At 35.7% G+C, this 23,007-nt stretch overlaps 2 long non-coding RNA genes across 5 annotated transcripts in view; one reads left to right on the plus strand and one right to left on the minus strand.

Moving 5' to 3' along the window:
- Positions 1 to 241, plus strand: part of LOC144295701 (uncharacterized) — an 86,574-nt gene extending 86,333 nt beyond the window's left edge. The window contains exon 3 of the long non-coding RNA XR_013362786.1: positions 78 to 241. This is a non-coding gene — a long non-coding RNA (uncharacterized LOC144295701). The remainder of the gene's footprint in view (positions 1 to 77) is intronic.
- LOC144295700 (uncharacterized) overlaps positions 1 to 23,007 on the minus strand; it is a 153,347-nt gene that overhangs the window by 38,796 nt on the left and 91,544 nt on the right. For 2 of the 4 annotated variants that reach the window (XR_013362783.1, XR_013362782.1), the window contains exon 5: positions 12,537 to 12,694. The exons of the other annotated variants lie outside the window; for them this stretch is intronic. This is a non-coding gene — a long non-coding RNA (uncharacterized LOC144295700). The remainder of the gene's footprint in view (positions 1 to 12,536; positions 12,695 to 23,007) is intronic. 4 annotated transcript variants of the gene reach the window in all.

The raw sequence follows: 23,007 nt of genomic DNA on the forward strand, positions 1-23,007 counted from the left end.
AATAGTGTCAAGAGTGAGTTCATGTAAACAGTTATTAACAGTGTGAACAATTATTATTTCCTCTCATTGTTCTATAGGAAGTTGAGGCTCAGCTACGCAGTGTCCTTCATGCTTGGTGTTCTTCATGTTCCCTCTTCGGATGGTAGCTGGGGCTGAATCATCTGCAGGCTTGACTGGGCTGGATTGTTCCAGAATAATCTGGAAGAAGGAACATTCACAAGTCTGGCAGTTGATTCTGGCTATTACTGCAAGTTTACCTGTCCACAAGAGCACCTACATGTGCTTCTCCATGTGGCTAAGCACTCCTTCACAGAAAGTTGGCTTCTGGGGTGCCTGAGTGGCTCAGTTAGTTAAGCATCTGTCTTCAGCTCGGGTCATGATCCCTGGGCTGTGGGATGAAGTCCTACATCAGGCTCCCAGCTTGGCGGGGAGTCTGCTTCTCCCTTTACCCCTCCACACTGCTCATGCACTCTCTCTCTCTCTCTCTCTCACACACACACACACACACACACACACACACGTGTGTGCTCTCTCTTTCTCTCTCTCAAATAAATTTAAAAAAAAAGAAAACAAAGTTGCTTCTGCATCATCAGTATTCCTTCATAGTAGTGCAAAGCTCTAAGAAGGCAAGCAAGTTAGAAGCTATCGGTCTTCTCAGATGCTAGACTCAGAACCAGTATAACATAATTTCTTCCATACTCATTGATCAAGCAAGTTAGTTTAGATTCTGACGTAGAAGAATTAGACTCCACCTATCAATGGGAGGTAATAAATAATAATGGAAGATGGCAAATAATAGTAAATAATCTGCAGCCATCTTTAATGTACCTCATCTACCAGTGCCTACCAATCTTTAGTGCCAATAACCTTAGAGGCACCAAGCCCTATGCAACAGACTTAGGAGTCTTAATAACTTATACCATAAAGCAAACTGCCTCTGAGAACCAAGAAAACCTGGTATAGTGAACCCTGGCTGTACCTTGCCCTTATATCTAAAATACATTTGTCAGAAACCGTCTTTTATTGCAACTCACATAGCTTTACTGTAAAATTTCAAAACTGTGCATAAAAAAGTTAGGAAAAAATACCCAGTAAGCACCAATCTTGTTTCTCGACAAAAACATTTGGGCTTTAAATGCCCTAGACACACAGTGGACTACCACGGTTTGGACTCCCAGATTATTTTAAGCATCCAGATGCCACCTGCAAATTTGTGTCTGCCAGAGATACCCCCACCCCTCTCAACTTAAAAATCCCTGGCATTTTAACAAGGCATCACTTTCTTTATCACATGACAAAAATACTTTTTGCAGTGCATCAATTCCTCAGATGAAGCATGGTTATTATGTCTATTTTGATTGTCTTTATAAAAACTCAGTCTTCAATGTCCTGGGACATTTTAATGCTGTGTGTCGAGCTAATGTGCAAGATATATATCCATTATTACCTATTTACTTGGGTTATTGTTCTGGCTAAGGTGTAATTTTCCAGCAGGCATTTGTTTAGAAATTTGGCAGCACACAGAGAACATTTCCATACTTAAAAAGCATCCAAAATTTAGAATGACATCCAGTGATATTAAGCAAGTGTAGATAATGCTCTCCAACTTCATCAAATATTCATGGTTAATTATAGTCATAATATTTATGTTGCTGTGAAAATTAAGGTTGTGAGCTTCTTGTACACAGGCAAAAATACAAGCCTACAGACTATGCTATTGCTTACCCCTTTCATTACTAGAATTTCTCATTGTCATTAAATAGAATGGCAAGCATGGTGTTCTTTGGCTCTCTAATTCACATTGCAGATCTGATATCTCCCGTGATAGACCAGAAAGACATGTTGAAGTAGCTGAAGACCCATCAGAGCATGTCCCACAAGAGGGGAAATATGGGATCAGAGGACCACTGGCTACATTTTCTGGAACAAAAATCAGAACACATGGACTGACAAGCCTGGGAATACTTTGAGCAGCCACAAGATAGATGATTTGAAATTCAAAGTCGTAGAAAATGAGACATATGGTCATCACATCTGAAGGGAAATCAGATCACATGGTACAGATGAAGAAAGGGCTCAAATGATCTAGTCTCCTATATTGTCTACTCAGCCATTGTAGGGAACAAAAATGCCATTGTAAATTTAAAAGGCAGGTAGGGAAAAATCTTTCCAGAATGTATATCTAGTTCAGAAAGCCTATCTCTGAAGACCATCAATCAAAAGTAAAATTCAGGGGCAGCTGGGAGGCTCAGTGGTTGAGCATCTGCCTTTGGCTCAGGCCATGATCCTGGGGTCCTGGGATCGAGTCCCACATCAGGTTCCCCAGGGGGAGCCTGCTTCTCCCTCTGCCTGTGTCTCTGCCTCTCTCTGTGTGTCTCTCATGAATAAATAAATAAAATCTTAAAAAAAAAAAACAGTAAAGTTCAAACTTCCTGGATAAACTTGTTACTTTCTTGCCTCATTTTCTACTTCCCTTTTCATGCTTCTGACATGCCAGATCAGGACATTTGTGATCCCATGCTGCCACACCCTTGGGTCCTTTCTTATTGTATCCCTTCTTTTAGGAATATTTATTTAGATGTGGTTTCTTAGGCAAAAGTTCATCTCATCTTTAATATTCAAAATTAGTATCATCTGTGCTTTCTTAACCTTCCAGAATCTAGACAAGCTGAGGCAGATGCATGTTCTTCCAAGTTCCTCTCTCTTATACCTATACATCTTGTTACTAATATTGCAGCCTACTTATAGGTTTGCATGCATGTCTTCCTCACAAAATTATAAAAAAATACTATTAAATTTGCATACAACACACATTTTGGAGACATAGTGGATGCAATAGACAACACAATCAAGTTTCAAAAAGATTTCAGCATGTTGAAATCACAGACCAGGATATACATAATGAAATCTACTGGAGTACAATGGATTTCACTGGATTTCTGAAGAGCAAGTACAAAATTTTAATGAAGACCTGGCTGAAGAGCACAATGAGAGAAATTACTGCATTTTTAGTTCATTATAAAAATGCTATAAATATATAATAGTAATGTGGCACCTTAAAAAAATAGGGCCAATCTTCAGCCACCTTCATAAGTGTATCCATACAGATAGAGCAAGGCTATGGGCACTTATTAGTCTGATGGGTCCAACATTCTAGAATGTATTGTCTGGCCTAGAGAAACTTTCTTTTAAGAAGGTCATTAGCAAAAAAAAAAAAAAAAAAGTCATTAGCAGAGTTCTATTAACTGACACACAATATACACTACTAGTTGCCTATCAATATCAATATTTATTTTCCCTTTCTCCTGTACAATTTTTTCAGAGATAATGTGCCTGGAAAAATTATTATGTTTCCCAGCATCCCTTGTAATTATGTGATAGAGTCATGATCCATCAGACCTCTGTGAAACTATGACCCTCCTGAGAACACCCTGTGAAGAGCACATATTTCACAAACACATTCCTTCTGCTTTTTACCTTTCCTCTTCTGGGTTAGAATAGAGATGGTGTCCTGAAGGTGGTGTAGCCATATGGTCATTATGTGACAGCTTCAAAAGGGATAAAACCTGTAAGCTAAGGATGACCAGAGGTGCCTGGGTCTCCGATGGCGTTGCCAAGATTGCAATCCTCTTGAGTTTTTCACATGAAAAAAGTAAGCAACTATCTTCTTAAGTCACGTTTGTCATGTTTTCTGTTAGTGGTGGCCCTATTACGACGCTGACCCATACAGATAGTGGCCTGGCTGTGGCAGGCTGAGAAAGGAGGTCAACAAGAAATGGACAAGTGCAGTACACTTAGCCTGCAGATCAGGGAACTACGTGGAGACTTGCTAACTGGCTTTATGTATCTAAGACACTATACTGTAGAAGACTTTATATCCCCAGAAGGCAAAACTGGGACTTGTGGTAAAGGTTAAGGGAAGGAAATTGAACTCATTAGAGCATATCTTTTCAGAGATATAAAGCAACCAAAAAAAAAAAAAAAAGAAAGAAAAGAAAAGAAGTGGTTAAAACTCAACGGAAAGGAATTCAGAGCTGGAAGTAGGAGATGGGAAGAGAATTGGAGGAAGGTGATGAAAAGGTACAAACTTCCAGTTCTAAGATAAATCAGTACTAGAGATGTGATGTACACAATGGCTACAGCTAACACTGCTGTGCAGTATAGTTGAAAGTTGTTAAGAGAGTAGATCGTAAGAGTTCATGTCACAAGGAAAAATATGGGTTTTTTTCCTCACCTATAAGAGATGATAGACGTTAGCTAATTGTGGTAACCATTTCATAACATATGTAAGTCAAACCATTATGCTCTACACCTTAAATTTATACAGTGCTATATTCAATTATACCTCTATAAAACTGGAAAAAATACATAAATAAAAAATGAAGAGGCAAAAAAAGTGACTAGAACACCACCTATAAGAATAGAGGGGATTATAGTGTCAGACTGCAATTTATACCAGATGGAGAAATTTACCAGATCTAAGATTTCTATTTGTATCCCAAAACTTAGCCATACTTCGACAAACATTTCTCAAGCACCTGTTCTATCCATATCTTCTGTGAATTTTTAGGAATATAAGAATTTTTTAAAAATGTGTTGAGGATCTTACTGTGTAGTAGCTGAGATATATGCCCAGAAAAATTATTTCAATAAAGCTTTAAATGTTAAGATACAGATTAAGCACAGAGTAAAAAAAGGGGATGTTTCCTTCAAACTGAATTTTCAAGGTTGAGCTACTATGGTCTGATTAAAAAAAAGAGGAGGGGAAGAGAATTTCAGGCAGAGGAATGGCACACAGAGGTATCCTGTGGTGAAACCATACATTGCATGTGAGAAAATCAGCAGTTTAGAAATATTGAGAGGCATAGAATGCAGAAGTAGCTCAAGAAGGAGGTACAGAGGCAGACCAGGAGATTTGTGTGAAGATCAGTGAAGTTAGATATTATCCTACAGCCAGTAATTCTCTGACTTCCAAATTTCAAAGTGAAATTTTTAAAAATGTGAAACTGACAAAGATTATTACTATTGTATTTTGCCAAGTCAGACAATTAAAAAAGTCATGGGCCATCATGCACTTTTATTATAATTTCCTAATGAGTATATCTGTACCAAAAGAATAGAAAGAATATCCTCTAAGGACAAAGAATAGAAGGAATATCCTCTAAGGACAATATTTTAAAAGGAATAATTGTAGCTTTGTGCCAAGCTCATTTGCACTTTCCATATTATCTTCATTCTACCAAGAAAAATTTCAAGAGACACCAAACTTTGGTAGCATAAAGCAACAGCAACTATTTATTATTTCTCATGGTGTCAATGGGTCGGGAATTTAGTGGTTCAGCTATGCAGAACCATAAGGTTCAGGTCCCTTATGAGGCTGCAGATGGGAAGTGGCCAGGGCAGGGTTTTCTCCAAAGACTTCTTCACTCACGCATCTCATCTGGAATGCTGTGTTAGGCTGAATAATGGCCCCCAAAGCTATACAGGTCCTAATGCCTGTAACCTGAGAGTGTTACCTCTAAACCAAAAGAGACTTGGCAGTTGTGACTAGGATTCTTAAAAAGGGGAGATTATCCTGGATTATCCTAGCAGGCTCTAAATGCAAATACAAGTGTCTAAGAATCAGAGGCAGAAGGAGACTTGGCATAGAAGAAAGCAATGTGACTACTAAAGCTGGACACTGTGCTGCATGCCAAAGAACGCAGTTCTAGAAGCTAGAAAAGGCATGAAAATGTGTTCTTCCCAACAGCTTCTGAAGGAAGCACAGCCCTAAAATCTTGATTTTGCCCCTGTGGCTGATTTCAGACTTCTGGCCTCCAGAACTGTAAGAGAACAAAGATGTGTTGTTTTGAGGCACCAAGTGTGTGGCAATTTGTTACAGCAGCCACAGGAATCTCACAGAGAAGGGAGCTGGAGCAATGGTGCTCTTTAGGGAGGCTCATCCCTTTCTATCTCTCTGTGGTCCCTCCACACGGTGTCTCTAGATGAACGCCTCAAGGTGGCCGGAGTCCTTACATGGCGACTCAGGTATGCAGAGGTGTATATCCTGAGAGAAAGAGAGAACTAGAAGGAAGTTACTTTTGATTTTTTTTTTTAAATCTTGCTGTGAAAGTCATGCAGTGTCACTTCCAGCACCTTCTGCTCATTAGAAAGAGTCAGTAGGTCTGGCGTCCATCTAAAAAGAGGGGAATTAGCCTCTACCTTTTATAATAAGTGTCAAAGACTCCACTAACATATTTTAAAACTTTATTCATTAATACAGTCTGTTATTTTTATCTAAAAGATCTATTGCTTTGCCTTTCACATTTAAGTCTATGATCTAGCTCAAAGAAATGTTTATAAATAGGATGAGGTAGGAGTCAGAATTCATTGTGTGTGCATGTGTGTGTGCGTGTGCGTGTGTGTGTGTGTGTGTGTGTGTTTTCCCTCCTTGGATAGCTAATTGACTCAGCATCATTTATTGAAAAGAAATCCTTTTTCTTTTCACAGTGCTAACTTGATAAAAAAAATCAGATGACCTTGTATGTATAGCTCTGTTTCTGGATCCTTTATTTTTTGTCATGGCCTATCTTCGGTCAATACCAATTACATTAGCTTTATAGTAAGTTTTAATATCTGGTAGCTTTAAGTACTTTGTTTGACTTTGTTCTTTTTCAGGGTTGTTTTGGCCAGTCTAGGTTCCTTGGATGGAATTGACATTTTAACAATATTGAGTTTTCTGATTCATGATATATCTCTCCATTTATTTATATTCTGTTTAAAGTCTCTCAGTATAGCTTAATGATTCTTATACATGTTTCCTTAGAATTATCTCTGAGTGTTTGCTGCTTTTTAACACTATTATGAAATATATTTTTTAATTTCATTGTTTTCAAGTTTTTATTTAAATTCCATCAACATAGTGAAATATTAGTTTCACTTTTAATTACTGTTCTCAAATAGAAATACAATTTATTTTGTTTATTGACATTGTATTTGGCAAATATACTTATTATTCTAATAGTTTCTAATTGTTTTGGGGTTTTTTGCATGCACAATTATATCATTTACCAATAAAGACCATTTTATGTCATATATTCCAATCTTCATACTTTTATTTCCTTTTCTTTTTACTGCATGACTATATTGACTAACATTTTTAGCATGATATTAAATAGAAGATGTGATAGAGGGCATCTCTTTCCTTTCTAATCCCAAGGGGAAAATGTTTAATATTTTGCCACATAAGTGATACTAACAAATTTTTATAAGCAAATTTTATCAGATTGAGGAAGTTCTCTTTTATTCTTTGTCATTTTCAAAAATCATAAACAAGTATTGAATTTTATCAAAAAATATCTTTGTCCTCTGAAAGAAATCATATTTTTTGCTCTTTTTATTAGTGTGGTAAATTGTACTGATTGGTTATTAAATATGAACTAGTCTTGTATTCCTGAAAAAACTCAATTATGTTATATAGGTATCACATTTTATATATCATAAGATTCATCACTATATACTAGTATTTTGTTTAGGAATTGTGTGTTCTTAAGTAATATTGGCTTATAATCTCTCTTCTTGAAATTTCTTTGCAAGGTTATGGTGTCAGAATTATGCTGGACTCAGAAAAAGAATTCAAAAGTACCATCTTCATTTATTCTCTGTATCTATGTACTGAAAGAACTTGTTGGTATTATTACTTTTATGTTTTTAATTAAAGACTCAATTCCTTTAACAGATATTGGACTATTAAGAATTATATTTCCCCTTATTTTTCAATTACTCTATTCAATTTGACTGTTAAGCTTATTGTCATAAAATCATTCATAATAGTCTCTTATTTTCTTTTTAATGTCTGTAGATTATTACTGATGTTTCATTTTTCATTCCCAATATTGTAAACTTGTGCTTTCTATTTTTCTTCTAAATTAGTCTTGCTAGAAGCATTTTCAAAGTACAAACTTCAACCTTATTGATTTTGTTTTGTGTCTGCCTTCTGAGACTTTAGGAAAATTCAAAAGGCCTTACTGACCCAATACCTCCATGGAGGTTACCCGCTCAGGCTTTTTGAGTGAGACCGTAATAGTATTTGTCTCCTTTACCTTATGAAAGCTCTTCTTTTCAAAGGTTTTCAGTTTAGCTCTTTAGTCTCTAGCCTCACATATATTCAAAATGTCCTGGAACATACAATCAGATGTTTCTTGCAGACCTCCTTCCTTCAGAGGGACTTTCATCTCCTCAGCACTGAAAAATTGAGTAGATTCCACTTTGCTTTTCTCACACAGTTCTTCTGTCTCCTGCAATGCCTCAAAACTCGGCAAAGTCCTGTGGGTTTAACTGGCCTTGTGATTGGGATTTCTCTCGTTTCTAATTTGCTATTCCATCCCTGCTTGGTATTCAAAAACTCTTCTGATTTCTCTCTTCTCCAGGAGAATCTCTCTGTTTTGTGCCAAGCCTGATTCTCACCCCACGTTTGGAACTGTCAAGTACCTCCATGGAAGCAGACAGCTAGTGATTACTAGCTTGCCAAGGAAGGAGCTGTTCATCTCTAGAATTTTAGGTTGTCTAGTTCTTCTTGACTTCTAAGATCTCTTATATGATTTTTTGCAATGTAGCCAGCATTTTATCACAGTTTCAGAAGGAACACTTATCTGCCATTGACCTGTGGTATCTACCCTGAAGCAAAAGTCTGGGGTGGTGTTTTTAATGTACCTCTCTCAGCAACTGATAGTCTACAAAAAAACAAAAAAAAATCATGAAGGAAAAAGAAATTTGAACAAAACAATGAGTTTCATCTTATTTATAGATAGGTAGCCTATACTCAATAGGTAAAGAATACATGATCTTTTTTTCTTTTTCTTTTTTTCTTTTTAAAGTACATGATCTTTTATTTTTTATTTTTTTAATAATATTTTATTTATTTATTTATGACAGTCACACAGAGAGAGAGAGAGAGGCAGAGACACAGGCAGAGGGAGAAGCAGGCTCCATGCACCAGGAGCCCAATGTGGGATTCAATCCCGGGTCTCCAGGATCGTGCCCTGGGCCAAAGGCAGGCGCCAAACCACTGCGCCACCCAGGGATCCCAATACATGGTCTTTTAAACTGCATATGGAACATTAAACAAAGCTGACAATATTCTGAGTTATCTAAACCACATCCCAACAAATTTCATAAATTAAATGATATGTCTATATTTTCTGATCAAAGTGGGATCACACTAGAAATCAAATATAAATAATATTTAGAGTGAGGTAAAGAGGAAGGCTGAAGTTTGTAGAGGAAGTAGGTTTACTGACAAATTGCTATTTTCTTTGTCATTTCTTCTTGCATTTTAGACTTTTTGACTTCAATTTCCTTCTAAGAGTAACTTAGAGTACCTTCCGTAAGCAATTTATTGGTGATGAACTAACTCAATTTTTATTGATCTGAAAATGTCTTTATTTTGCTATTTTAAATGATAATTTAGCTTGGAATATAATTATGGTTTGATAACTTCTTTCAGCAAAGAAAAGATAGAATTCTACTGTTTCCTGGCTTTCACTGTTACTAGCAAGAATTCTATTAATATATTTTTTTCTTTTAGGCATTTGTCTTCTGTGGCTGCCTTTAAGATCTTCCATTGTCTTTTGTGTTTTGAAATTACACTCTCATGTATTAAGCTGTGAATTGTGTTGTGCTTCTCAAATCAGAATATTCAGTGTTTGCATCAATTCTGAAAATTTTTCAACGTTTATCTCATCAACGTTGAATTGATTAGTCTTTATTTTATTATCTATGGCTTTTCATTTTCTCTTTCTCTGAGTTTTTGTGCTGTTTTCTGAAAATCTCTTCAGATAAATCTTCTAGTTCTTTAAATTTAAATTTCAATATGACAATATATTTCATTTCCAGGAGTTTTTATTGGTTTATTTTTCAAATCATCTTTTTCCCCCTATAATTTACCAGGCATTTAAACACAACTGTTTCATAAACTGTACTTCAGTTTTAACATTTTTTTATTATTGAGTTTTTTGTTGATTTTTTTGAATTTTGAATCTGTTCAGTTCTATCCTCCTATTGGTTGTTTCTATTCAGTCTTTATCATGTCTTACTTGTTTCCTATGATTTGTACAATTATGAGTTCCAGCTACTCTGAGATTTATTTATGCAATTCTCGAGCAGTCTGTGTTGAGAGCACACTCATCCAGGAAATAATTAGATTAGGTTTTCCCTGGTACCCCTGCTGCTCTCAAACTCTGTCAATTTTTAATTGTATTTTTTAATTGTAGTAAAAAAGATAAGTAACATAGAATTCACCATCTTAACCATTTTTAAGCGTAGAGTTCAATAGTGTTAAGTATATTCACACTGTTGTGAGACAGATCTCCAAAAATTTTCCATCTTGCAAAACTGAAACTCTATACCTCTAAACAATTCCCATTTCCCCCATACTCTCTACCACTGGCAACCATCACTAGATAACTCATATAAGTGGAATCATGTGATATTTGTCCTTTTGTGACTGGTTTGTTTCACTTAGCATAGTGCCTTCAAAGTTCATCTGTGTTGTAGCCTATACCAGAACTTCCTTCCTTTTTAAGACTGGATAGTGTGTGTCTTGTGTGTGTCTGTGTGTGCGTGTGTGTGTATACTACATTTTGTTTATCCATTCGTGGGTTGGTGGGCATTTGGGTTGCTTCTATCTCTTGGCTATTTTGAGTAGTGCTGTTATGAACATGGTGTGCAAATAGTCACTTTTTGTTAGGTTTGCAGTCCAGGATTTCTTAGGCCAGTTAGGAAATGAAAATCTGCATCAGAGCAGGTCAGTAATAATACACTCTCTGTGGAGAATTTTCTCATCCAGAGCTCTGCCAAAGCTGACAAATTTCTTGTTATCCCTCTATGCTGAAAGATTAGTTTTTCTGGTCCACACTGTTCCTGATGCTGTAACTATCAAAAGTCTTGGATTTACATGGCATGTTCATTTTTAACTCCCACTGAGAGTGATCTGAAAGCTTTACTTCCTGTCTTTCTGTGGCTATAAAAAACAAATATCTTGTTTTCCCAGAACTGCAATCAATCCAGGTTATCTACCACTTCAGTTCTTCTCTACTTCTCCATTTGTTAGCATTGCTTTTATTTTTCAGCATCTGGAGATTTCCCTCACCTTCCTGGGAGCTTTGCTATGCATTTGCGAGGACATTTGTCATATTTCACCTATGTTTTATAACAAGAGTTTTTCTCAAATTATTTCTCATATATTAACCATCTCAAGCCTGTATAAGCTAATTATTTCCCTTTGGATATTTAATGTCTCATTTATCATATAGTACATTTTTACATATACTAAGGTCTGCTTCTAAACTACTAATTACTTCCACTGCTGTCAATTCTGGAATCTGGATCATAATAACAATTTTTAATTGGTAGCTTTAGAGTATATTTCAATTACTAGCAGTAAAATTCCATTGTTATTACTCTTTTAATAGGTATTTTGCTTGCTAGTCTCTCTAGGTCGGTTATTCTAGATAAATCATCTCTCTTCATCATGTTCTAGTAAAACACTAGAGTGATATGTAGTTATACGGCATGAGAGTCACATACATTTTATTTGTAAAAAATCTACCTTTACATTTAGACTACATTTTTTAAAAGAATTTCCATCAACTCACTGAGGTCTCTGACATCACTTTTATATCCTTTGTTTTGTTTTTGGTTTAAATCTCTGTCCCCAAACCAAATGTTCTTGCAGTATCACCCTTATCAAAATGTGCCATTAAGAAAGGATCTGACATGAATAGTTTGTAATAAGCAATATGTTTCCTTTCCCAGTAGTATCTCTGAGTTGTGTCTTAGCTCCAAGTACAGAATTAAAAGATTTATCTTCAAATATTAGTCAGTGAGTGAGAGAAGTTCTTTCTGTGTTTGAATTCCTAGAATCTTAGCTCCACCTTTCTGGTACATAAAATACACTCCAACAGAATGCAGCTTTATTAGCATGGCCATAAACATTTATTGTTAGTTTTCATCTGCCCAATTCTTTTTGTCATCTGGAGATTTGACTTCAATACTTAAGCAGAAGAAAATTCTCCTTTGTATCCTTGGGTTCACCTTGAAGCCAGGCTTGCTCCATACCACAGCCTGATATACTATAGCCATGGATGTGCAACTATTGTTCTGCAGCCACATACCACACCCAGGGAAGTCCTGCACATGGGCCCCTCCTCTCCATCAGTGCCCACCTTGGTAAAATCAAAAGGGAAACTAGATAGGAGTCTTCTTATTCCTTTAAAAAGAAATCCATTATAGAAAATTGCAAAGCCAATAACATAATCTGTCCTCCCCATACTTACAATAAGAAAGAAGAAAGAGAAAGAAAGAAAGAAAGAAAGAAAGAAAGAAAGAAAGAAAGAAAGAAAGAAAGAAAAAAGAAAGAAAGAAAGAGAAAGAAAGAAAGAAAGAAAGAAAGAAAGAAAGAAAGAAAGAAAGAAAGAAAGAAGAAAAGGGAGGAAAGGCAGGGTAATCATTTCCATTAAAAAAAAGTCAAAAAAAAAAAAAAAGTCAATGGAGGGTACCTGCGTGGCTCACTTGAGTTGAGCATCTGTGGTCAGCTCAGGTCATGATCCTGAAGTCCTGGGATCAAACCCCACGTCAAAGGGCTCCCTGCTCGGTGGGGAGTTTGCTTCTACTTCTCCTCTGCCTCTCCCCAGGGTTGTGCTCTTTCTCTCATTATCTTTCAAATGAATAAATAAAAATCTTTTCTTAAAAAAAGTCATTTTGGAAGGAGATACACTGTGGATATCATAGACCTAGTGGCTTTCTGGGCAGTTCTGATGTGGAAAAACAAAGGCAGAAGGAAATGTAGGTAAAATTAAATGTCCTTATAACCTGCAGCCCATTGTCAATTACTTGAGGCAGACAAAGTATAAAGTTCCTCCAGGAAGCTCCTAACCATCCTGAGGTTAATGCCTTGATAGAGGGAAAAGCAACCTTAGTTTAATAATAGCAAGGCCTCCCACACCCTGAGTCTTCTTTAGCATATGAAAATCCCTTATCTATACTTTCCCCAACCTCAAAGCATACATTCATTTGCTCCTCACAATCCTGGAGCAGCGGGGAGCAGCAGGGAGCAGCAGGGAGCAGCAGGGAGCAGCAGGGAGCAGCAGTAGCAGCAGCAGCAGCAGCTCTTTCTGCCCAAGGATCTGGTCCCCTTGCTTTAATAAAACCACTATGCACCTAAGATGTCTCAAGAATCCTTTCTTGGCCGTTGGCTCTGGACCCCACGGAACCTCATTTATATTCCAAAATACATCAGTTCTAGCTTAAGTCAGCTTGCATGTCCACCAGCCACCACACTACTAAATCAATTCAGCAGCATACTATTGATGTTTCAGAAATTATGTGAATGCGTTATTCTTGTCAACTATGGAGCTCAAAAAAAAAAAAAGGATTGCAGAAGTGTCTAGCAGATCAGAAATAACTCACACTCTGAATGAGAGCCTCTATATACCCAGACTGACCAGCATTTGAGAGACTGCCATAATGTCCATTCATAGAACTATGTTTATCAAATGGGGTAGTAGTCAAAGGATTCAGCTCTTTGGCCTCATATTTCCTTTCCAGGAAAATAATCATCCCTTTTTGAAAAGATAGCCTTCCACTCCAATTCCTTTACCTATTTTTAATATCTATGAAAAGAAAGATAAATTCAACATCTGAACAATTTTCACATCCTTTTAAATGATAGTTTATCAAAATAGATCATTTCAAGCCAAGTCAAAATATGTATTGTAAAGTTAGGAGTGCCAAAAAATGTGACTTGTTCAATGCACAAGTAGAACTTTACTTTGTTATATCTTTTTCCAGCCTTATCTATGCTACCTTGTTAATTAATGTTTTCTCTGGTAATTTCTATGGGAGCTATTTAATGAACTGCCTTGCCGTTTTAATTTAAAATCCTTAAATTTTGTGACTGCCTTAAAATAATATAGTTGAGGGAGTGTTTTCCACCTATAAAAGTATATTAATGGAAATATTTTTAAATGAGATGCCAAAGCTCTTCAAAGTGGTTTTTTGTTTTTGGTTTTTTGGGGTTTTTTTTTTACAAATAATTGAAACTGTATCAGTATTTTCTGACTATTAAGTGTCATCTGGGCAAAATTGCAATTTTAGTAGCAGGACCCAAACCTTGGGTGTGAATGATTATAAGACAGTACAACACATATCTGGGGAAGATTTGGTACTAAACAATAAAGTGTTGATTGAGTAATGGATGCATACAATTTCCTGCACCAGAAAGCTCCAGGAACTTAATTCATAGGGAAGAAAGAGATTTCTCTTCTCATTGACAGGTTAGTTGATAAGAGATAGTGAGGGGGAAAATTGGCCTTTGTCTTAGCTGTGTCTCAATACAGGAAATGAATGGATAGTGTCATGACACATTTCTTCTTTGGGGATATTTTCACAGTTGAGAGAGATTCTAGTGAAGTTGATACCCACAGCAATCATGAAACTACACAAACTTGCTACCTTGCTACAAAAGTTTGTTTAATTCAAAGTCTAGTCTTAATCTTATTACAAATATTACCTAGAATATGTCAATGAGATAAATAATTATGATTTTGGTAAATTACAGTTCCTGTGGGATTTCTCGATATTTAAATTACACATTTATTTATCCATTCATTTATCTGATAACCGGCACATCTCTATTTCATACTGTGCTGACAAATGTATTCTATATGATCATTTAGTACTAGTCTTGGAGACATAAAATATGGTACTCTCATTTCCTTGGATATAGCTTGATGATAAAACCATGGATTGGCCGAATATCAGCTAACTACACTATACCAGTTATACTGATGAGATAATTCTTTGTCTTAGATAACAATCTTGTTGACAGATATCATGTAAGCTCAGAGTAAGTGTTTAGCTAATGAAAATCTTCATGGAATATAAACATACCTAATTCAGCTTTACTTCTATAACTACTGCAATACAGCCCCTATCTGTCAAAGCCCATCAGTTCCAGGAAAAGTCACCAGGGAAAGCGAAAACCTCACAGCATGAGGGTTTTTAATTAACATAAGCCCCCTGCACCCCCCAAAAATCATGCTGTTTGAAAATCTAAATGACTAGGAGGTACCTAGACTGACTTTTAAACTTTTATTTAATAATTTGATCCATATTAGGTCTCTCTAAAATTTGAAACATCAAAACGTTATATATCCATGAATAATTTAAATACTAATTTATTTTATTTTGGAAGGCAATTCTAGGGCAGGAAATTATAACGAGTGAAGTTTCAGCAACCATAAGAGTCTCTGATGAGATAAATCTTTTATGTTCTTTCCATAGGGTAATTTATTAATGGATAAACTCATAATGTTTATTACACCAAAGATTATTTCTACGGAGTCAAAGAGAACAATAATATCGGTGTTTGTGATGGAATAAATTGTGATTTTCAAGCAATATATTGAATTTTGAAACCTAAAGTATCTCCTTTTACACAGAGCAACCAAGCAGTTGAGTAAATATCAACAGTCCAAGGGGGCATACATGGGTGTTTCAGTGCCATGCTGCACCATGAGATGCAAAGGAATGAAAATATTTTGAAAGCAAGAACAATATTTTTAAGGCTTTATGCATAGGATCCTGCACACAGAAGTGATTGATTTTTACATTTACTAAATTTATGTCCATGAAATGAATTAATTCAAGGAAGAAAGTGCTCCTTTTCTAGCCTTGAGTACTTTTATAAACAAGTTGATGAGAACAAATATGAGTTCTTTTTTTTTTTTTTTAGGATTTTATTTATTTATGAGAGAGACAGTGATAGAGACAGAGACACAGGCAGAGGGGGAAGCAGGCTCCCTGTGGGGAGTCCTATGTGGGACTCAATCCCACGACCCCAGGATCACTACCTGAGCCAAAGGCTGACGCTCAACTGTAGAGCCACCAGGCATCCCACAAATATGAGTGCTCAACATGTATGCCCATTAATGGGTCAAGAGGAATCACAGAGACCCAATTTCCTACTGCTTATCAGAAGAGCTGAAGCACTTTTTGTTTTTTTCATTACAAGCATTTAAAGCTTAATGATTTAAAGTCAGATACTTAAGAGTGAAAGTCACATCTCCAGTGCATGTTCATACTTGTTTAGTGGTTTTTAAATCTGTGCTTGTAAACAAAATTATTCTTAGTCCTTTGACAACTGCTATTTGTCCTGTAGGAAAATTACTCCCTAAGGAGATGCAAATTGTTTGGTGGTACTTGATGGCTTTGTAGTAATTACCAAGCTATCAGATAGCTCAGAATTAAGATAAGGCTTGGCATCAAAATTCCATATGGTTGATTCTAAAATAAGATGCTTAGGCAGGCAGAATACTAAATGACATGCATTGAATAAGTAAAATTCTGGGTCAAGTTCATCTCAAACCTGGGGCTATCACGAATTCTATCTAGGATCAAATAAAGGTCATTTGACTGCCTCAACATTTAAGAAATGTTTGAAAAAGCTGTAATTTTAAGGAAGTGTGGGTCATTAACATTAATGGATGTCCAATTACTATTACTATAATTAATCTGTAAAAATACCAATCATAGTTTATTATGGCAGAAGATGAAAGGATGGAGCATAAAATAAACATTTTTCTAACGAATGATGGAAACTATAGTTCTAAACCAGCTTTTCTCTTGACACACTCTCTTCATGTGCAGAGATCAATTCACAGGTACTCTACTCCCATTTTTATGGGGAATGTTCCTAATCCTACCTTTCTAGACTGGAGTCCTTACTTGACATTAGTTTTTCATTCTTTGAGGAACTATTTACTGAGTTCATGTCTGGACATGTCCTAGCTGCTTGGGTTGTATCAACAACCAAAAGGAAAAAAAGTCCTGTTTAAAAAAATTTTTTTTTCAAATAATTTTAGAATTAAAGGGAAGTTAGAAAGTTAGTAAAATGAATTCTCTTGTATATTTTTAAACTGTATTATCAAAATGTTGATATTTATTACATGTGTATTATCATTCGACCTGGAGGTTTTATCATATCTAGGTTCAATATTGTTGGCAAGACTATTTCATGGATGGTATTGTGTCCCTACATCTGGAGGCAAAACTACATCATAGTAGTATTATGCTCTTCCATAGTCTGGTTGTCAGCCTTTCTATGATCTTAATGTCTATGAAATTCAAACAATTCATTAGTGATTGCACAGTGGATAGTCTATCCTTCTTCATTCATTAGCTATAATAATTCTGTAAAGAGAAACTTATACTCCGACTCCTTACCATTTTGTCACTCAGTGATGTCCAACCAGTTGTTCCTATATTCTTTGTTTCATGCTATGAAAAGATGTTCCAGATTCATCTTGCATATTTCCCATCCCAAACTTGGAATCATCCATTTCTCCAGAAGTCCTAGTTTCTTTAGTGAGAGATATTTCAGGAATAATATTTGTGTGCTTGGTATACTCACTGCTATAGGTTGAATAGTACTCCTGTTCCTGATACTGTGATGGTCATAAAAAAAAAGTATTCAACATGATCCTGCCATCTAGGCATTTGCAGTATACATGGGAGAAAGGAACATTAATAATAATAATAATAATAATAATAATACTTGAGTTCCTACCATTCATTAAACCTTCAGCTAAGTTCTTAATATACAGTATTTCACTCTAGTTTACCCTATCTTACAGTGTAGTGATGGACCAGAGATGCAAAGTTTAAGAAACTTTTCCAAGGTCACACACCAAAGGGTACAAGTGAAATTCTGATCCAGTTCTATCTGACTCCAAAGTCAGATACTGTGTTGTTTTATCTACTAGATAGGATATGATTAAAGGCCAAGTTATATCTGATAGGTTTTATTTGTGCTCTAGGGTTTAGGGAATAAAGATCATTATAGACAGAGTTTTCAGCAAAAACTTGTAAAGCCATCAATTGTTGTTTTCTCATTTGACAGCCTTTGGTGACTAGTGTGAACAGGTTTGGAGCAGTGCCTTGGCTGAACATGTAGCTCTGACCATGGATATATGACAGATGCTTGCCTGAAGCAGTGCATGAGCTGTGTTTATTAGTCAGAGTTCTGTAGGTGACAAACTTACATTTTGGCCAGCTCTCTTGCTGAATATAATTCTGATTCTGTGTCTCTAAGAGGCCCATATGTAGGCATATAGAGAAGTCTTAGATTTTTGGTCACACCGGTGATAGGGGTAGTGGAAGGAGAAGGAAGAGAAGAGCAATTGAGATCAGGGTACCCAATAGAGTGGTTACAAAATGTAGTTCTTCTCAAGAACATATGGCTATGGCCCAGTGATATATGGCCATCCTGGCATTATTTGCCAGCAGGCTCAAACCCTCCATATGCTGGGTCTCCCCACATGGCCATTAAATATTTCTCACTGGTGCCAAATGTCTTGACTTAACTATTTTTCCCTTAAATGTCAGGTGCTTCTTCTACCACTTACAATAGCTGAGATATACTTATTTTTATTGTCCAAGACTTAAAATGTGTATACCAATGTGATACAGGAAGACTGTCAAACCACATTGATCTTTAGATTTCTTTTGCTTAACTTCATAAAACAAGGTCTGGCATTTCATCTTTCTTTCTTTCCTTTTTTCTTTTCTTTTTTTTTTTAACTTGGAACATGATCTTTCAGAGCTTGGACAGAGAAGTTGAAGTGAAGTACCCCTCCACTTTTATTTAGAGGTTAATTTTCTTGCCCACCTAGGATGATCCTTGAGAATTGGGATAAGTAAGTGTCCTTTATTTGATTAAAATTCTTGATCCTAGGAGTGATATCAGCAGGTAGAAGAAGTCTAAACCTCAGCCCTTGATTTATTGATTTAACACACAGAAACATTGATTTAACATGATATTTGGACCAAAATATCTTTATGAAAAGCCCTGAATCTAGTTAAAAAGTCATAGTATTCCAGATCCACACAAACAGAAAAACAATTGCATTAAAATGTGTAAGAAGAACAATTTCACTTTAAGAGCATTGGTTTCTTCTCCAGTCTAGCTCAGCTCAATACAAAAGGAGTTTTTGGGGACACATTATTTCTTTTCATGGGAAAAGAAAGAATGGGGCATGCTTCCAATGACCCTACTTTTCAGTATGCTGCCCAAGGGGTGAGTTTGTTCTTATCACACCTCTGGCACTGACGGAACTCTTATAGTTTGATAGAGGCAGTTAACTACAATAATAAAGAAGTGGATGATCTGCTGCATCCAGCATGGTTTGGTAAGATTAAGAGAAGGTGCAGAATTCAATTATTCTCCACAGGAAGGAAAGAAAGGAAAGGAAAGGAAAGGAAAGGAAAGGAAAGGAAAGGAAAGGAAAGGAAAGGAAAGGAAAGGAAAGGAAATACCTCCACTGTCCCAACCCATAGTACAATAGTCAGACACCAGAAGGAGGCAAGAGGTTATAGAATCCTGAAAAAGAGGAAACCAGTAAATCCACTCTAGTTAGGAATCTACATGCACAAGTCTAGAAAAGACACAATCATAGAAAAAGATTAAAATGCTCCCAGAATCCCTAGCCAGGCTGATTGATGAGGTCTTTCCCAGTTGAAGCCAGTCTCATAGAGATTGGTAGAAGTGGTAGTTTCTTCAAATGCACAGACACTAATTCAGAGCTATAAGGAACATGAAGAATCATGAAAATATAACACAATGGAGTACAATAAATCTCCAACAATCAACTCTAAGGAAATGAACATTTGTCAATTTCCTGACAAAGAATTCAAAATGATTATCTTAACGAAGCTAAGTGAGTTACAAAGAACACAGATAGACAACAAATTGAAATCAGGAAAACGACATAGGAGCAAAATGAGAATCTCAAGAGAGAAATTATAAAAAAGAACCAAATAGAAATTCTGGAATCAAAGAACATAATGACTGGATTGAGGGTTTCAACAGCAGATATGATGAAACAGAAGAATTAACAAACTGGAAGACAGGGCATTTGAAATCATCCAGTCAGAGGAGCAAAAAGAAAAGAGAATGAAAAAGAATGAAGAAAGCCTAAGAGATTAATGGAACATCATCAAGTAAATTATCATATGTATAATGAGAGTCATAGAGAAGAAGTTGGGTACAGAAAGCTTAATTAAGATAATAGCTGAAAACTTCCAAATATGGAGAGGGAAATAGTCATTCAGATTTTTGAAAACCAAAGGATTCCAAATAGAATCTATGGAGACAAGTTATAATCCAATTTTCAAAAGCCCAGGACTAAAAGGATCTTGAAATCATTAAGAAAAAAAGTGACTTGTTCCATACAAGGAGACACCATATTATCATCAGCTCATTTCTTAGCAAAAACCTTGCAGGGGAGATCCCTGGGTGGCTCAACAGTTTAGCAGCTGCCTTTGGCCCAGGACACGATCTTGGAGTCCTGGGATCAAGTCCCGTGTTGGGCTCCCAGCATGGAGCCTGCTTCTCCCTCCTCCTGTGTCTCTGCCTCTCTCTCTCTCTCTCTCTCTCTCTCTCTCTCTCTCATAAATAAATTTTTAAAAAATTAAAAAAAGAAAACCTTGCAGGGCAGAAGGGAGTGGGGTTATATGATAAAAGTGCTATAAGAAAAAAAAAACCCTGCCAATCAAGAATACTATACTTAGCAAAACTGGCTTCAAAAGTGAAGGAAACATATTTTCTCAGACTACTTACACCACAAAAAAGCTGAGGAAGATCATCATCCCCAGACCTGCTTTACAAGAAATGTAAAAAAGAAATTCTTCAAACTGAAGTGAAAGGAAGCTAGACAGCAACATGAAAACATATGAAAATATAAAACTCACTGGTAAATTTAAGTACTTAGACAAGTACAGAATTTTTAACACTATAATGATGGTGTGTAAATCACTTTTAATTCTAGTAAAAAAGTTAAAGGACAAAAATATTAAGAATAACTATGAATATAACTATTTATTAATGGATACATGGTATAAAAAGAAGTGAATTGTGACATCAATAGCAAAGTGTTAAAAAGGTAAAAATGTAGAGGTTTTGTATATGATTCAAGTTAATGTATTATCAGGTTAAAATAAAAAATTATAACTATAAAAAGTTTTCAATAAGCCTCATAGTAACAACGAAGAAAATACTTGTAGAAGACACTCAAGAGAAAAAGAGAATGGAATCAAAGACATTATTACAAGAAAATTAACAAATCGTGAGGAAGATAGCAAAGAGTAAAACAAAGACAAAAAATTATAAGGCAAACAGAAAACAATTAACAAAATGGCAATAATAAGTCCTTACCTATCAACAATTACTTTAAATATAAACAGATTAAACTAGAGATACCTGGGTGGCTTAGCAGTTGAGCGTCTGCCTTTGTTTGGCTCAGGGAGTGATCCTGGAGTCCTGGGATCGAGTCCCACATGGGGCTTCCTGCATGGAGCCTGCTTCTCCCTCTGCCTATGTCTCTGCCTCTCTCTGTGTCTCTCATGAATAAATAAATAAAATCTTTAAAAATATATAAAAAAACAGATTAAACTAAATTAAAGAATACAAAACAAATGAAACTGACAACATAGTAATAGCACAGTTGTATATATAAAGCAATATTAAAAGGACAGTTTAAAATGAAAATTGCTACATTAAAAATAACTCAGGTAAACAGCCTAACTTCACACCACAAGGAACTAAAAAAAAAAAAAATAAGCCCAACATTTGTAGAAAGAAGAAAATTATAAAGATTAAGGAGGAAATAAATGCAATACAGAATAGAAAAGTTAACGAAAGCAAGAGTTGGTTGTTTGAAAAGATAAGCAAGTCTATGGCCATACCACCATAGTATGAATTTCGTCTGAAAAGATAAGCAAAATGGACAAACCTTTAGCTTAAATAACTAAGAAGAAAAAAAGAGAACACTCAACTAAATAAATCTAGAAACAAAAGAAGAGACATTACAACTGATGCCACAAAAATATAAAGGATCATAAGAGACTATTATGAACAATTACATGCCAGATTTGAAAAACCTAAGAGAAATGGATAAATTCCTAGAAACACACAAACCTACCAAGACCAAATCATGAAGAAATAGAAAATCTGAACAAACCAGTAATGAATAAGGAGATTGAATTTCAAACCAGGTGACTTAATTGATGAGCTCTATCAAGTGTTTAAAAAAGAATTAACATGAATCCCTTCTAAATTCTTGCAAAAATATTGAAGAAGAGGAAGGCTTCCATATTAATTCTATAAAGCCAGAATAAAGGCTTTATTTAGGCTTCTACTAAAGCCAAGAAAACTACATGAAAAAGAAAACTACAAAACTATATCCCAAATATACAGTAATGCAAAAGTTCTCAACACATACTAAAACCAAATTCAACAGCACATTAAAAAGATCCTGGAGGGGCACTTGGATCTCTCTGTAAGTTAAGCATCCAACTTTTTATTTCTGCTTAGGTCATGATCTCAGGGTCGGGGATCAAGCCCTATGTTAGGCTCTGAGCTGGGCATGGAGCCTGCTTACAATTTTGTTTCTCTTCCTCTGCCCCCTTCCCATGCACATGTGCTCTCTCTCTAAAATACAAACAAACAAAAAGATCCTGTAGTACGACTAAGTGGAATTTACTCCTCATATGTAAGGATGGTTCAACATACACAAATCAATTAATGCAATATACTACATTAACAGAATGAAGGATAAAAAGATCACATGCATTTTACAAAATTTAACAAACTTCTATGGTAAAAACCCTCAACAAACTAGATATAGAGGAATATACTTCAACATAATAAAAGTCCTACATAAAAAGCAAACAGCTTACATCACATTCAATGGTGAAAACTGAAAGCTTTTCCTCTAATGATCTTAGACATTGGACATGGACATGGACAATGCAAGGATGCCCATTCTTTCCACTTACATTTAATATAGAACTAGAAATCCTAGCCAGAGAATTATTCAAGCAAAGAAATAAAAAGCATCAAAATTGGAAAAGAAGAATTAAAATAATCTCTGTTTTCAAGTAAAGTGATCATATATGTTGAAAAGCCTCAAG

This window comes from Canis aureus, chromosome 24 (assembly GCF_053574225.1).
Source record: "Canis aureus isolate CA01 chromosome 24, VMU_Caureus_v.1.0, whole genome shotgun sequence".
NCBI lineage: Eukaryota > Metazoa > Chordata > Mammalia > Carnivora > Canidae > Canis > Canis aureus.